The sequence below is a fragment of the Ambystoma mexicanum genome, chromosome 5q (genome assembly GCF_040938575.1).
Source record: "Ambystoma mexicanum isolate Mex_15411 chromosome 5q, UKY_AmexF1_1, whole genome shotgun sequence".
NCBI classification, from domain to species: Eukaryota; Metazoa; Chordata; class Amphibia; order Caudata; family Ambystomatidae; genus Ambystoma; species Ambystoma mexicanum.
This window is the reverse complement of record NC_090933.1, coordinates 797,492,567-797,508,156: the sequence shown is the minus strand read 5'-3', so window position 1 is coordinate 797,508,156 and position 15,590 is coordinate 797,492,567.

Here is a 15,590-nt window from a genome sequence, read left to right as displayed (position 1 = left end):
AGGGCAGCAATCCATCGACAAAACCGAGTCCCCAGCCTCATCCGCTGCAACACCCTCACCATTTACGGCCACTCAACCCGATCAAAAGCTTTCTCTGAGTTGATAGAAAGCAAATAGGCTCCCAGGCCTCCACTCGAGGCCTCGTGAATGAGGTCCATGGTTTTCCTAATATTATCAGACCCCTGCCTGCCAGGAATAAAGCCCACCTGGTCTCCTTGAACCAGAGAGGGGAGATGCTGGGCCAGTCTGTTAGTGAGGAGCTTCACCAGGATTTTTACATTGGTGTTAAGAAGCGAAATAGGGCGGTAAGAATGATATAGAGTGTGGTTTATCTCCTCCTTGGGTATAACCACTATGAGGGCTGAGAGCATGGACTGAGGCAGGGCACCAGATTCAAGAGTGGAGTTGAATAATTTGTCCAGAAAGGGAGCAAGAGAGGCCCCAAAAGACTTATAAAAGGAGATAGTGAACCCATCATCCCCCGGCGTGGTGCCTCCCTTCATTGAACCAACCGTATCAACAATTACCTGAGGGGTGATAGGGTTTTCCAGTGGACCCACCTGTTCGGGTGAGAGGCAAGGAATCGGCAAGGAATCTAAGAAAGCGTTGACATCGGAGCCCTCTCCACAACATTCAGATGCATAGAGTTGTTCGTAATAAAGGCTGAAGTGCTCCGCTATACCAGAGTCATCCGTACATTTACCACCCCCCCCAGGTACGCAATGCATGGATTCTCGTACTATTCCTGAGTTCCCTGAGCCTCCAAGCAAGAATCATATCCGCTTTCTCTCATTTCTCCATATATCTTTGCTTTAGAAACGCTAGTTTTCTCCCGGTTTGTCCCACCATGAGGGCCGCTAGTTTAGCTTTAAGCTGTTGGAGTTCTGCCCATTTGCCCAGGCACAGTTGGTTCCTAAGCTTGCCCCCTGGCTGAATAGCCTCAATTTTGTCTCTAAGAAGTTTCTCCTCCCTACTCCTCTCCCACTTCCTTCTCGTTCCAATGCCAATGAGCACCCATCTAATCGTGGCCTTGAACGCCTCCCAAACACCGGCCTCCCCCACCTCACCATTGTCATTCACCTCAAAGTAGTTTTTAATTGCAGTCAGGAGTTCCTGAGACAGAACCTTATCCTGCAACAGGAGGTCATTACAAGTCCACCTCAAGCTATGGGGATGGGCAGGGAACATTCCTATCCGGACACGTACCAGGTCGTGATCCGACTAAGGAACCAATTCCACACCAAAGTTGGAGACCTTCTCCCTCAATGAACAGTCCACCAAGATATAATCAATACGGGAAAAGGAGGCATGTGGCCTAGAGAAAAAGGTGAAGAGGGGTTTGCATCCCTCCCAAGAGGAGTGAGAGTCAGAGATGCCCAAGGCTGCGTTTGTTCTATGAAACGAAATCGAAATCTTCCTTTGCCCCCTGGAGGGAATTATATTTTTAATGATAAAGGGGCCATTAATTTTTGTGTCGTGCTACTTTCGGGTGAAGTTTTTAATCAGAACGGTGTCACCAACAAACAATTTAGGTGCCGATAAATGTTCAGAAGATTCGATTGCTGGATGGTTTTCATCTGTGTTCTGAGACCGACCCTTCTGACATTTGAGTTGATCTGAAATGAGAGAAATGCTAGGTTATACATGTCAAATATTTGGCAGCTCATCACCTAACAGTTATGCTGTACTGTGGAGATCACTTCAACTCCTTGACGGAGGTTTAAGAGGCATTTTCATTCACCTGCCTGTCACTAGTTCGTGTGGGGTGAAGTCGTGGTCTGAACTAGGCTGATTCCTTAGCGCATATAAAGTTAAGAGCAAGCAATATAGTCACCCCTTCTTCAAAGTTAGCTTGATCTTGGCAATCCTTTCTTTAGGAGGCCGTTGAGTCTCTCACATATATTCCGTTTGCTTGCAGGTGATAAGCAGAAGAAAACTTGTGTTTAATACTCAATAATAATCCAATCTGTCTGAACACTTCATTAACAAAAAGTTGGACATTATCGGATCTCAGCACTCCACAGACACCGCATCGTGGGAAGACTCCACATACTAAAACCTTCACTTCGCAAGTGGCGTCAGGGTATGTCCATGGGCCTGCCTTGATCCACCAAGAGAAGGGACACACCATCACTATCAGATACCTGTATACATTACATACTTGCAGCATGTCAACATAATCAATATGTAAATGCTGAAAATCACCATTCGGTCAAGGTATTACTCCTCTAATCATTCTCAGTGAATGCCCAGCTGTAAACTTTTGACACATGATGCAATTCACTACGAAGAATGCCACATGCTCTAACAAATTTGGAATGGACCAATCTTCCACAATCATTGCAGCAAGACTTTTCCTACTTACATCTGCGGGGTAATGCAGCTGCTCAAGCACTATCTTTAACAATGCTACTGGCATAACCAGCTTTCCAGTGCTATCCTGCCACCATAAGGCTTCTCTGGGGGATAAAGAACACTCCCTTTGTTTTCATTACTCCTGCTTTTCCTGTGGTGCACTCCCTTGAATCTCCATTAATTTGGTCTTTGGCAAATTATTAACCCTTCTTGCATTACCATAATCATGACTACTTTCTCCCTCATATTTGGAGTGTCAAAACATGAACTGTCTGGGGAATATACAACCCTTTTGGCTTCTGGTCTGCAGATTTGTTCCCACAAGAAATACAATATGTTCACTTGGTGTGAGAGGTGCATTTCACGACCTGTATGGCTACTGGGAGTTGTAGTGCCTTAATGCGCCTGTCCAATAAAGTTGCGTGCTGAACTGGCGTGCCATCTTCTCTGAGGTAGCCGCTCCTTTTCCAACGTGCTAGCCCTGCGTGTACGGTTGATGTCACATAGGCGGAGTCACTGTACATCGTCACTTCCTGCCCTTTGTGTTTCTCGAGCACGTCAATAAGCGCTACCAATTCTGCCACTTGCACTGAAAAGTGAGACAGTAACCTGGCGCTTGCTACTATTTCACATTTCTCATTTAATCTATGCCTTACGACAGCAGCGCCAGAATGCATTTCTCAACTAGTCTGATCATTTTGAAGAACTATCAATAAAGAGAATTTCCCCTCCTGGCAAAGCATTTTCTATCACGTGGGGTATATCACCAGAAAATTCAACAGAATGAGTACAGGCATGCACTTTATCGCCTTCTGCTATTGGCTAAGCTACAAATGTGGCAGGATTTACTATTTTACATCTGACAATTTTAATTGTTGGGTTTGAAATCATTACTTCATAGGCTGCTGCTCTCTGAGATGTCAATGTTCCTTTGGATTTCTCTAAAATGGCAAATAGAGCATGCTCCAAGAAGAGAGTCATAGTGCAGCCCATTACAATACTTGTAGACTTCTCAATTGCAAATGCGGTGGTTGCGAATGACTGTTCCTTTCATAACTGGGTCTAAAATCCCACTATAATACGCTAGAGGCTTGTACCCCAATGTAGTGTTCCGTAAAAGCACTGCTGTCATGACTGTCCCATTTGTGTGCAAAAATAAATAGAATTCCTCAGCATAATTGGGTATTCCTAAAACAGGGACTGTACCAATTGCTGTCTTCGGTTCCTTAAACCCTTCCTCCATCTCCTCAGTCCATTCTATTTTAACCTTATACACCTTTGCTTTCTTTAAAGCCTGCAAATTGGTCTGTGTATGTACTGTAGTCAAACAACCAGGCTCTAACACAATTGCACAGTCCCAAAAATGGTTGCATCTGTTTTACAGTGTGTGGTTTGCAGTTTTCATATTCAGCTTTTCAGGTGGCACCTTTTTTTTCCTCAAGTGAAATCAACTGTCCTATGTATAACACTTCTTCTTGACAATATCCTAGCTTCTCCTTCTCTACTTGTATCATTTGTCTGCAAAGATAGTCATCAACTGAATCAAGTCCTGTCAACACCCATCTTCTGTAGTGTTACAAATTAAAATGTCATCTACGTATTGTATCACCACACTTTTTAAATCAACATTGCCTCGGTCCATCTGGAGGACCCTGTTAAAGATTGATGGAGACTCGCAGTACCCCACAGGCAAACAAGTGTGTTTTAGATGAGTTTGGCCAAATGTAAATGAAGTCAAGTCTTGTGAGTCCTTGTGCAACTGGATTGAGAAAAATGCATTATTCAAATCGATCACCGTGAAATATCGAGCTTCCACTGGTATACTGCATAGTATCATCGCCGGGATAGGAACCAGAGGAAACTCTGACTCTACAATCTGATTAATCGTTCTCATGATTTATATGAATCTCCATGACCCTCCCTTTGATTTTTAGATAGGATACACCGCAGAGTTGCCTGATGATTCTGATAGCACCAGAATTCCTTGTTTCATCAGTGCTGAAATGGTCTTGAATATACCCTCATCAGCCTGTCGACACATGGGATACTGTTTTGCTCGAGGTAGAATTGCTCCTGGCTTCAGCTTTATTTTGACTTTCCCTATTCCCTTTAATAATCCTACGTCACAAGAGCATGTAGTCCATAGGACGCTGGGCACCTTCTTAAAGTCCTCTTAAAGAAATGCTGGTCACTGCTGCATTATTGCCATTCACTGTGGGATTTCCCTTTTCTCTATTCTTATCCAGTTTGTAATTCTCACAAAGAACACTATTTCATTGTCTATTGCTTCTTCTCTAAACTTATCATCATCAGTAATGTCAGTCAACCTGTACCCTTCTTCGAAAGCTAGTACTGTCCTCCATGGTCTACCCTCATCATCTGTTCCTTCGAACATCATCATTTCCTTTCGTACTATGGCTGCTTCTAACACTAGAGGGATAGTCTGTGCCCCGTCTTTGTCCATAGGTCTGTGGTCTGAACAAGAATTTGTCAGGTGTCCTCACAGTCTTCCCCAGTAAACCAGGTAGCCATGTTAGTAAAATGCTCATCCCATAAAGAAAAACCTCTGCCTCTACTGGAACACCTCTCAGAGCATTTGCCCTGTGAACACCAGTATGAATTTGCCCACATTTAAGAAGTGCATTCCGGGAGTGTAACACACTATTCCCTCATCAGTAAATGAAATCATCATGTTAAGTTTTGTCATCAAATCTCTTCCCAAAATGTTAACTGGTGTCTGTCATGTATCCAACAATGGAACAGATATGTCTCATTCACCTATAGAGACTGGTATTTCATCAGTAGAAGGAACTTGACTCATAGCTCCAGAGAAGCCTTGAGCATTCATGGCAGTTCACAACATTGTATATTTTCCCCCTAGTATACATGAATGAGTAGCCCCAGTGCCTACTAAAAAAGAAAAAAGATTTGCCTCCTATAGTCACATCAACCCTTGGTTCCTCTTGGGGTTCTGGTATCACTTATAGTACTGAACACATCAAGTTGCCCTGTGAGCTGTCCTTTTGTGGGTACATGCATACCCCCATACATGTGAAAGGATTTCATCCTACCACAGTGGCACCTCCTATTCTAGGTGTCAATAATTGTCCTGTGTTTGCTTTGACATGTTTGCATGGGGGCGTGTTACGACTGCCCTTGTGGTGGATTCATTTGCACTTGCTCTGGTTGCTATGTCTGTTGCATTCGCGGAACGTGTGCCTGATACACTGTCTGATCTTGGGCAAACCCCTCCCTACTATGTGTGCTAAATGGTGGAAGATAGGCTGCCCCCCCTCTTGAAAATTGGCCATTATGTACTTTCCATTGGGGAGGCCGCCTCACTAGTCCCCCTTGGTTGCATCCTTCTTGCGCATTCTGATTCTCAATCTGCGCATTTTTAAACCCACCTTGATTATTTTGGAATCCACCCCTTCCTCTATAGCCCAGACCCCTGCCTCGTGGCATGGACCCATTCCTTCCTTGGTCCATCAGGCATTGATTAATCACCTGTGATGCATCCACTGCTTGTTGCATTCCCAATCCTTCTCCACTTGTCAATACCATCCCTTCCATGACAAATCTTGACAATTTCTTCTGAAACAACATGGCTTCCTCAATGTTCCTAGCCTCATCTTTCTTCTTGTCTTTCTTCTGAAACAGCCAACAGTGATGCGCTATTGTCAACTGTATTTCAGCCCACCTCTTCGCTTCCATTCCTATTTGTTTCTTCATCTGCATCTGTACTTGCTCACCTGACATAATATGTGGTAAAATAATGCCACTGTTTTTTCCCATGGCTCACACGTCTTCATATTCCTTCATCTTACGTGTCATGATTGCACCCATATCTGATGTGTCGGGATACTGCACCCTGAGAGCCCTCCAAACATCTGCTCTGCAATTATTGAATGGCACTCGATCATGTGCTGTGTTTTGTGCTGTCACACTTGAATAGCCTGCTCTCCTCCATATGTCATCAGCTCTCTCCCCAAGAATAGCTGCCAAGAGACCCTCAATGTCCCCTATGGCCATCGTGTTTCCTCCTGTCATTTTTTCTAACTCATTTATCCATTTTCTAGCGCATAAAGTCAAACTCGGGAGCTTGCACTTTAATTATCCTTATAAATCTGAGGCCATTGTATATACTGGGGTCTCATTCCCCCTTTTTTCCATAAAGGGAAACTGCGTAAACCCTAACTCGCAGTCGGCTCCCATCCTCTGCCCATTAATGGCAGGGACAATTGTCCCTGTCCGTCTCCTCGCTGGTAGCGAGCTTAACCTGCTCACATATGGCAGTGATTCTCCCTTCTCACTATACAATCGTCCTCTGGGACGCTCTGGATATGCTATGGGATCTGGCATCGTATCCTTAGGTTGCTCTAGATCTCACCATCTTACTTCTTTGTCCATCTGCAGTCTTTTCTGTGGGGCACTCACGCTCCTTTCCTCTTCCCCAAGAAAGTATTCTCTTTCCTCATCTGATATGCCTAGTCCCCAACTAGGGTGACTCTCATCCCATTCACCCGTATCTAAGTTCAGTCTGCTTAAAGATATGGCTCTGTGTTTGAGACTAAATGGATTTTCTTCTTTGCTTCATGATTGGAATACTAGGGACTGATCTCCCTTCTCTCGGCTTCCAGATTTGCTAACTTCCTTTAATTCTTGATAGACTTTATCGATCCTGTCTCTGATACATCCTATATCAAAGTTTTCTTCTTCTAATGCTACTCTACATGCCCCTCACGTTGCTCCCTTTAACAAAAACAACTCTTCTATTCTGTACCATCATATTGCTGGGCTTGGCTCTACCGGTTCCTTATTAACAAGGCTAATTGCAAAGTCATGCTGTCTCCTTCTCCATTCTAACTCTTCATCTAATTCTCTTTGTTTTCTCACCTCCCTTCTAATTCTCTCCTCTTCCTGTCTTCGCTCTTCTCTCCTCACTTCTGCTCTCCTTTCCTCCTCTTCTCTTTGTCTCTGTATCCTTTTGTCCTGTAATTTCTTTGCTTCCTCCTCTTCTCTCTTCTCCCTCCTGTTTTTTTCTCTTGCTCCTCCTGATACATCTGTTCTCGCTGTTCCTTCCCCTTTATTTTATGCTCATCTTCCTTCAACATCTTTTTCTGCTTTCTATCTTTTCTATCCTGTTTGTCCTTATCTTCTCTTTGCCTTAATTCCTCAATGTTTTTCCCATCTAGCTTGAGTAATATCTTTCCTCCCATCCAATTGTTCTGCACGAGCGTTACCTCGTCATCTTTTTCCTTTTCCCTTTTCCATCTCTTAATCTGTCTTTCTAATTATGTCAATGCATTTGATTGCTCACTCTTCTCTTCTTTACTTTCTATGATCTTAAAGATCTCTTCTTTTCTCTTATTCTCCTCTGGACTATCGTCACTGCTATAAGCAGGTGGTTTGTATATCAGATTACTATACCCTGTCACTGCTTTCAGTTCCTTTAGAGGATACACCGCTACCTCTTCTGCACTAGCACTTTTTACTTCAGGCAAGGTAAGGGGAGCTGGAGGCTCAACACCTTCCTCCTTACACTGATTAAGCATCCACTCCTCAGGTGGCAGATCTTCCCTTCCTTCCTGGTACATTTTCCAAAGCTCTAGAATAGCTAATCTTTTCTCCAATTTTTTACCTGTGTACCCACCGTGCAAATATGTGGTCATGTGTTGCAATACAGCCTTTGACAGTGATCCTGGGGCCACGACATGTACATCTTATCTGCCGTGCCTTTCACCCATTCCGCACTATAATGTTTAAGCTTGGGCATGTGCTTTGGCAATGTCTTACATAAATGCATCAGGGGAGTGTCTCTTATTGTTAAAATTGACTGTCAACACTTACTCGGTTTTGTCAAATACTTTCAGCACTTTTCAATATTCTTAAAACAACAATATGAGCGCGCTCCAAAAATCGCCACTCAAACCTCTTCCTTTCGAGTTATCTCTGTCTTTCTCTGGACTGGTACCAACCACTTACCTAGATAGCCTTTTTAGCACCTTAACTTCATTTCAATTCCTTCACAACTTTTGTCACTTCTTCAACACTTTAACTTCAATATATAACACAGACTAGTTGACTTTACACATTTAAGAGAAAAACTCTGCGATCACCTTTTTTTCTCTCACCCCTAATCAAATATCCTGTCACAGGATTAAAGTTGTCTCCTTATGTAAAACCGGTTCACAGGTAGCCTAGAGACTCTTGTTAGAGTGTGAGACAACTTCTTATAGACCCCATTGGGTCAGATTTCTGTGTGCTTCTAGCTCTATCTCCACACAATATTTCCTATTACTTTAAAGTTACCACATTCCCATCCCCTTAATTTGCCATTCCGCTAAGTCTACTCACCGTTCAATCGTTTGACTCAAGGCCTTCAGTATCGTCTCCTCCTCCAATTGACCACTTTTGCTTTCCATTGGCAGAGCACCCATGGAAACCAGGTAGGGATTTCATCAAAGAGGGACCCTGCCCACCATCTCGGTTTGTCTTGCAAGATTTCTATTGAGCCGCTCTCCACAGGAAACCCAGCGACCATCCGGCTAGATGGCGGAGGATGTCCAATCATCCAAAAATGTGGAGCTAGCTGGTCAATGAGTCTGAACCATCCTACCACTGCTACCACATGAGCTTTGGGCCCTTTCACATGATAGCGTGTCATGCAGGTGGATGGGAAACAGAATAACCCCATACACCAATAATCAGACCAACTCAGGAAGATGGCAAAGTCCTTTTACTGTTTTATTATCAAATACCTAAAACAAAGAGTTACAACGGACAACAACAGACGTTGCACAGTGTTCTCTCAAAGCATTTAATAAAAAACAATACTTTTATAGTAAAAGAAATGTCATACTTGACTTCATACTACGGGGCAAATAAGGAAAACCTACGGGAGATTGTGGTTGGTTCAAGGGGGACATCGAAGCATACTTTCTATAAGGGGGCAGGTTGCGATTGGCTCTCTACAGTCAGGTAGACTACTCAGGCCCACCCCTAGTGCAAGTCATCTTGAAATGTTATTAGAAACACAGTAATCCATTGGCTCTCAAATTATAAGGCCTTCGTTACAGGGGCCTTCTACAATAGGTTGGCACACTCGTGCGCTTCTGGAACATTCATGTGAGCTCAGACCCCAGGTGCCAGGAGGTAGACTTGACTTCACTCTACCTCCCCACCCAATTAGCCCAACATCTCTCATAACCCATGCCTTCTGCCATGTAGATTGTCTTTCAACTTGGCCTTGCAATTTATTCTCGTCTCTGGGATTATAAGTGAGTATGGGCACAAACTTATCATAATTCTAGAACTGCGTGCCCAACTCTATTTCCATCCTGAGTGTACATGACAGGAGAACATTTTCCAGCATTTAATTGTCTTGAATTAATAAAACTTGGCACTCATGGTGTTCTTTACTTGCACCTTAACAAGGGATAATTCAGCTTCTCATGTTTTATGCCTTCAGGAATAGATAACCAGTTCTTGGCTGCTATTTGTCTTGACATTAGGCCAGACAGCCCTTCTCGTTTCTTCCATGCTCCCAGCTAATTCTCTGCTGTGACACAGCTTTCAGCCCTTCTCCTCATGGGTTTGAACTCACCAAAATCGTGAAACTGATGTATAATTTATATATAATGGCGGCTTTGCCCACAATATATTCACTATGTATAGCCAGCTTCTATCATCAGTTAGTCTACTTGCGTTGCTGTATCTGCCCAGTTATCCAACGATTTGCATTTTCTACAGTGCTTTTCACATGTGCAGTCTTCGTTTCGCACATGAAAGTTTTCTCGATTCTTTACTTCGTGATCAGTTTCTATAAGGTCCATACATTCTCTTCTTCAGCCAGTCTTCTCTGTGCTTAATGCTCGTTTCTTCTCTTTCTCTCTTTTTCATATTCTTTCAGGGATCTCTTCTGGAGTACATCTGATTGGGTTTTCTTAGTGGATACCTTTTCTCAAAGACTCAACCCGGAATAGTCACAACTGCTGGTGTCAAGCAAGGCACTATCTCAGGCTGTCAGTATATAGGTAAGAGGGGGCGGGACTTCCTGCAGGGGCATTTGGCTGCTCCTCTAAAATAGGCACCATTGGCCCTCCAGCCCCAAAATCAAACCAGAGATAGCGGGCAGTGGTTGTTGGATCTGGGGTCAAGGACTTAAATATATTGATGCATCCCCAGAAGTTCATCGCAACCAATGTATAATCAATAATGTTGTGAAAACACCCGTAATTAAAGGTATACTTTAAGGCAGATGGTGAGTCAAACCTACCATTAATGGATCTATAGACAGTTTCCAGCACTAGATCCCAGAGATATATTGTAAAATTAGAAGTAGCAGCCTCCAACAGGCTGGCACCAGGAACTGAGAAAACCTGTCTCTCACCGTGATCAATGAAGTGCTCCTCATCTGAGCCCAGTTTAAGCGTGAAGTCCCTGCCAACAATCAATGGAAGGTTGGAGTCAGTATGCCCATAAACTCTGTGCATTAGACCTTTTAAAATGTCTAAAAGACCAAAGGTCCTTTGCACAATTCCTATTGTAGAGGTTTATGAAGACAAGCCATTTATGCCACCTTATTTTGGCAATTATTAATTTAAGACCGGGACTTCCTTGATTTCCTTGGCCAGTGTGGTGGCGACATGAATGGCCAACCCTCCAGAATGTCTTCCCATGTTCTTCCTTCTGATAGCTGGAAGATGGAACATTGAGAACCCCTGGATGTAAATAGGCTCCAAGACCCAGGTATCTTGCAGCATTACGATCTGATATTTCTCTGTAAGATTGCATAATGAGCCTTCCTGAACTTTATTCTGAAGGCCTGCTACATTCCAAACCAGCAGACTTAGTACCTCTTTAGCCATGTTCACATCATCACCATCCTTACCTTCATTAAAAAAAAAACGGCAGCTTTCCACGCTTGCTCTCAATCACGACCTGGGATTGCTGTCCTCTTCTGCAGATGCGTACAGACGGGAAGTATCCTGAGTTTTGCATCCATGTGAGTTACTCAGTTGTTCCATGTAGTCTAGGTGTTTCATTTTAAGAGCATTGAGGCACTGTTGTCCAGAGTGCAGACCTCATATGCCAATAGTTGAAGGATTACTTAGCCAGGGAACTTTGGTATGTAAGTTGGTTGTAGAGGTGTAGTATTCTGTTGTTGACCATCTAGTGACAATGACTATTAAGAAGCTTGGTTAGTTTGCATGTTTTAAATTTGACTAGTTAATGTGAAGGGTTTGCAAAGAGAGTGCATGTAATTTAATTCGCAATATTTGTGTAGGTCTCCACAAAGCACTCAGTACTAGGTGGTGAATGTGATGTGGCACTTAATTGAACCTCCCATATGAACTAGGGAGAGATTGGCATCTGACATTGTGTGGAATACAGTGGGCAGCCAGGAGAAAATTTCCCATTTTCACACAAGTTGCATATTGTTGGTGGGGTAGCTAGTATTGCATCTCCTTAAGGTGGCTGGTAGGTGGGGATTCAGTATGACAGTGTTTCAAAACGCATCCACCATTTTAGAGAAAGCTGATCCTCCATGTCTGTCTCTCATTTTAAATGTAGTCTCTAATAATATGTTGCTGCTGAATCCTAGTGACGTTTGTTGATATTGAATGGACATTTATCCAAATTAATTTGGCTCCATGGCCCCAAAAAGGTCTGAGATGCAAGCATAATGCTTATAACTGGATTCATTTTTTAACCAGTGTGTTATGCGTAGTCTCATTGCTGTGTATGCTTTAGTGTAGGTGAACCTTGATAGAACTGGTGCTTTCATGGCATGTGTCTACTTTGGGGAGGTGAGGAATGCCATCATCTGTCTGATTAAGTGGAGCTGGTAGAACTGTTTATTTGCTAGTACATTGATGTGTTGTTCTGTTTTGCCTTGGGTGAGATGAAGTTGTTCTTGGTCATTCATGTGCTCACATGTACTAGAACATTGGCAAGGTTGGTGCTGGTAATCTTGAAGATGATTAGTATGTAGTCTGCAAAACTATAGCTGGTGATGCTATGTATTTCATGAGTTTTATAAGTGGGGCCATGTACTTTCTAAAAAGCAGGGACGATAAACCTGATACATTCAGGACACCAAAGGTTAATTTTGAGAGTTGGGAGTGAAAGGGGGAAGGCAAGGTATTCATGTTCTTTTGATGAGGAAAGATTGCATCCACTCTAGTGTTGTGTTGTGTAGTCCAGCTTCTCCTAGTCTCCTGATTACGCATCGAAATCCATTAAGATGTACAAGAAAATGAGAGATCAGTTGATTGTGAGGTCATCCCAGATAGATGCAAGTGATGACTGTTCATCCTATTTGTCTGAAATATACTTGTTCATGATTTTGGATATTGTTGGACTCTACATGTTAGAGGATTTCATACTATTTTCGATAGATTGGTAGTTGGTGGGATCATCAGGGTCCTTTGTGGTGTTCTTGAGGAGAGATTTTACATACAAACCACTTGTGGATTTTGGCACAATGCTTGTTTCCAGTCAAGAACACAGCAGTAGAGAGCATATCACCAGTTTTCATTTGGTGAGGATCTCTTTGTAGATATCCAGCGGCCACTGGGTAACCTTCATTTAAATTTCGTTCACCAGTCATATAAAATAAACGTCCTTGAATGGATTGAATTGGATTGGTTGTGCATTGTAACTCTGAATACATTGTCAAGATTACCTCAATTCCAACCTACTGTGCTACCTGTGTGGCTTCTCAATCTTTTTCACCTTATTTTCTAAATGGCTTGTGATCTCATCTCACCATTTCTGGGAGGGCAGGGGCAATTTGTTGCATGATGTAGGGGAATTTTAAGAGACCACTTGACAACTGGATTCTTTGCTCTTGCCCCAAACCGATTAGAAACGAGATAGCATTGGATGGAACGGAGGCCAGTAATGCATCCCCCAATCACAATGCTGTAATTATTCTAGTGCCCAAAGTGCCCATTGGGCAAGGGCGTCATCCACTAAACCCCTGTCTTGAATCCCAAAATTGTTCTTTAATAAGAAACCCTGGTCAGAAACAAGGACAACAGATGGCAGCGTCACACTTAAGTGGGGCTCTTTGCCCTCGGGCCACCCCCAGTATTAGTGCATGGGGTCCAGATGGGGTAAATACGAGTATGGCTCCTGCCACTGACACAAATTATACCATGCGGGGGGGCTCATCAATCTGACCGTTTTGCTGCCTCAACATGGTTTGAACAAATAGCTGCTTTGCTCCCATCTCTCCCAGGTATTCCATGTCGCAATTCCATGAATACACGGATCGCGCAGAAATACTTCTGCACGCAGGCTGATGCAGGTCGTTCTCGGCACGAGGACTTTACGGGATCTCTGCGCACTATTCCATGAATCTGTCCCTTAATGTCAACTTAAAAAGGTTGCAGGGAAATCACTTAAAATAGGGCTGAAAGATGTTTTCTTAGCAAATCTTACATATGTCTATAACAGTGTGCTTGAAATGTTTTCAGATAATATCATTTAAATAGTCCTTGTCCACATTCCATGTTCTCGGTAATTTATTGTACTAGAATAGTCATTGTCATGCTCCATGTTCAAAGGGAAAAAGTGTTTTTTTGTAGCCCTACTTTAGCATTTTTACAAAGCATTCACTTCACAAATCCAGTACAACGCTGCATCTGATTGCATAACTATTGTGGTTGGTCCTTCTAATCATACCATTGCCACAATTTCCCGTGTTCTCACATTTTTTTCAACCACTAAAGATAATGAAGCCGCATTACAGCACAATGGTTCCTATCACGACTATTGGAAACATGAAACCGGAGACTACTGCCATATAACGTAAACAATCTTTAACAGCGAATAAATATGACAAAGGTAAATGACAAAGCGCAGCAGTTTCGTTTTATATATCCAATACTTTGACATTCACATGCATTTATATATCTCCTATTTGATGCGTCACAAACTATGAGATATGCTGCTAGTTGGTTAACCGGCGGAAATATTTTCAGATTTCTACTACATTTCTGACAAATGCTGCAAGAATTGGACGTTCTTTCTCCACACATTTCTCCGGGCGTTTACTTGGCTAGTAGCGGGGCTACATTGCCTGCAGTAATTTCATTGTTACCTATATTTTTATATGCTTCTGCATGTTATTCATTTCCTTTAATTGACTACAAGTTTACACTCGTGCCGCTGGCACTGGACACCCGTGCTTTAGATTTGCTTTTAGCATTCAGCATAATTTTATATCTATTGTATTTCTCTGATCTTATTATATTTAACTTCGTTTATTTTCCTTGTACTCCCGCTCAGTGCAGGTCGAGGTTGCCTGGCCTCTCAGCATCCGCAGGGCTCGTCCTGCAGCTCACATGTCTTCTTTCTTGCAGACATTCAAACACCTTGCGAGTCTGCTCTCGCTGTCGTTGATCCATACTGCTTGGCCTATTCTGAGGCCTGTGTGCATATGGGGCTCCCGATCAAGCTAGTGAATCGGTGTTTTACCTGGCTACTAGCGCGCTTACGTAGACTACTTTGATTTCATTTGTACCTATATTTGATTATTTTTGCATTTTATTAATTTGCTTTAATTGGCTACGAGTTTGGACTTGGGCCGCTGGTATTTGACTCGACGTCTATGTTTTACATTTACTTTTTGCATTCAGCATTCTCTTAGATTTGTTTTATTTCTTCTTATTTTCTTTACATTTGTTTATATTCCTTGTTCTCCCGCTCAGTGCGGGTCGAGGTTGCCTCGCCTCCTGGCATAAGCAGGGCTTCCTGCCGGCTCGCCTGTCTTCTTTCTTGCAGACATTCACACATCTTGTGAGTCTGCTCTCGCTTTCGTTGATTCCCTCCATACTGATTGGTTCCTGAAAATACTATGTGCTATATGAGTCAGCCTGCCTTTCGGAGGTGCAGCGGATGGGTACAGCGGAAACACCTTATCCGCACTGAAGTCCCACCAAAGTCTGGCCCATCTGCATTCATCTGCACTGCAGACAGGCTCTGGGCTCAGGCAAGTGCCCATTCTAACATATTTCTCTTGGGCGATGAGCTCCTTAGAGCCGCGCCTCCTGGCACTAAATTCCCTATCAACTGGTCCCGGCTCGCAAAACTGCCAACCATAGACCCCTGGAGCCTTCTCCTGAGGTAAGGTATGCAACATGCGCTCGCTTACAATGCATGCTTTAGACTGCTATGCTCTTCTCCATGACCACATTCTGGAACTAGTGTGGGTCACAGAGACC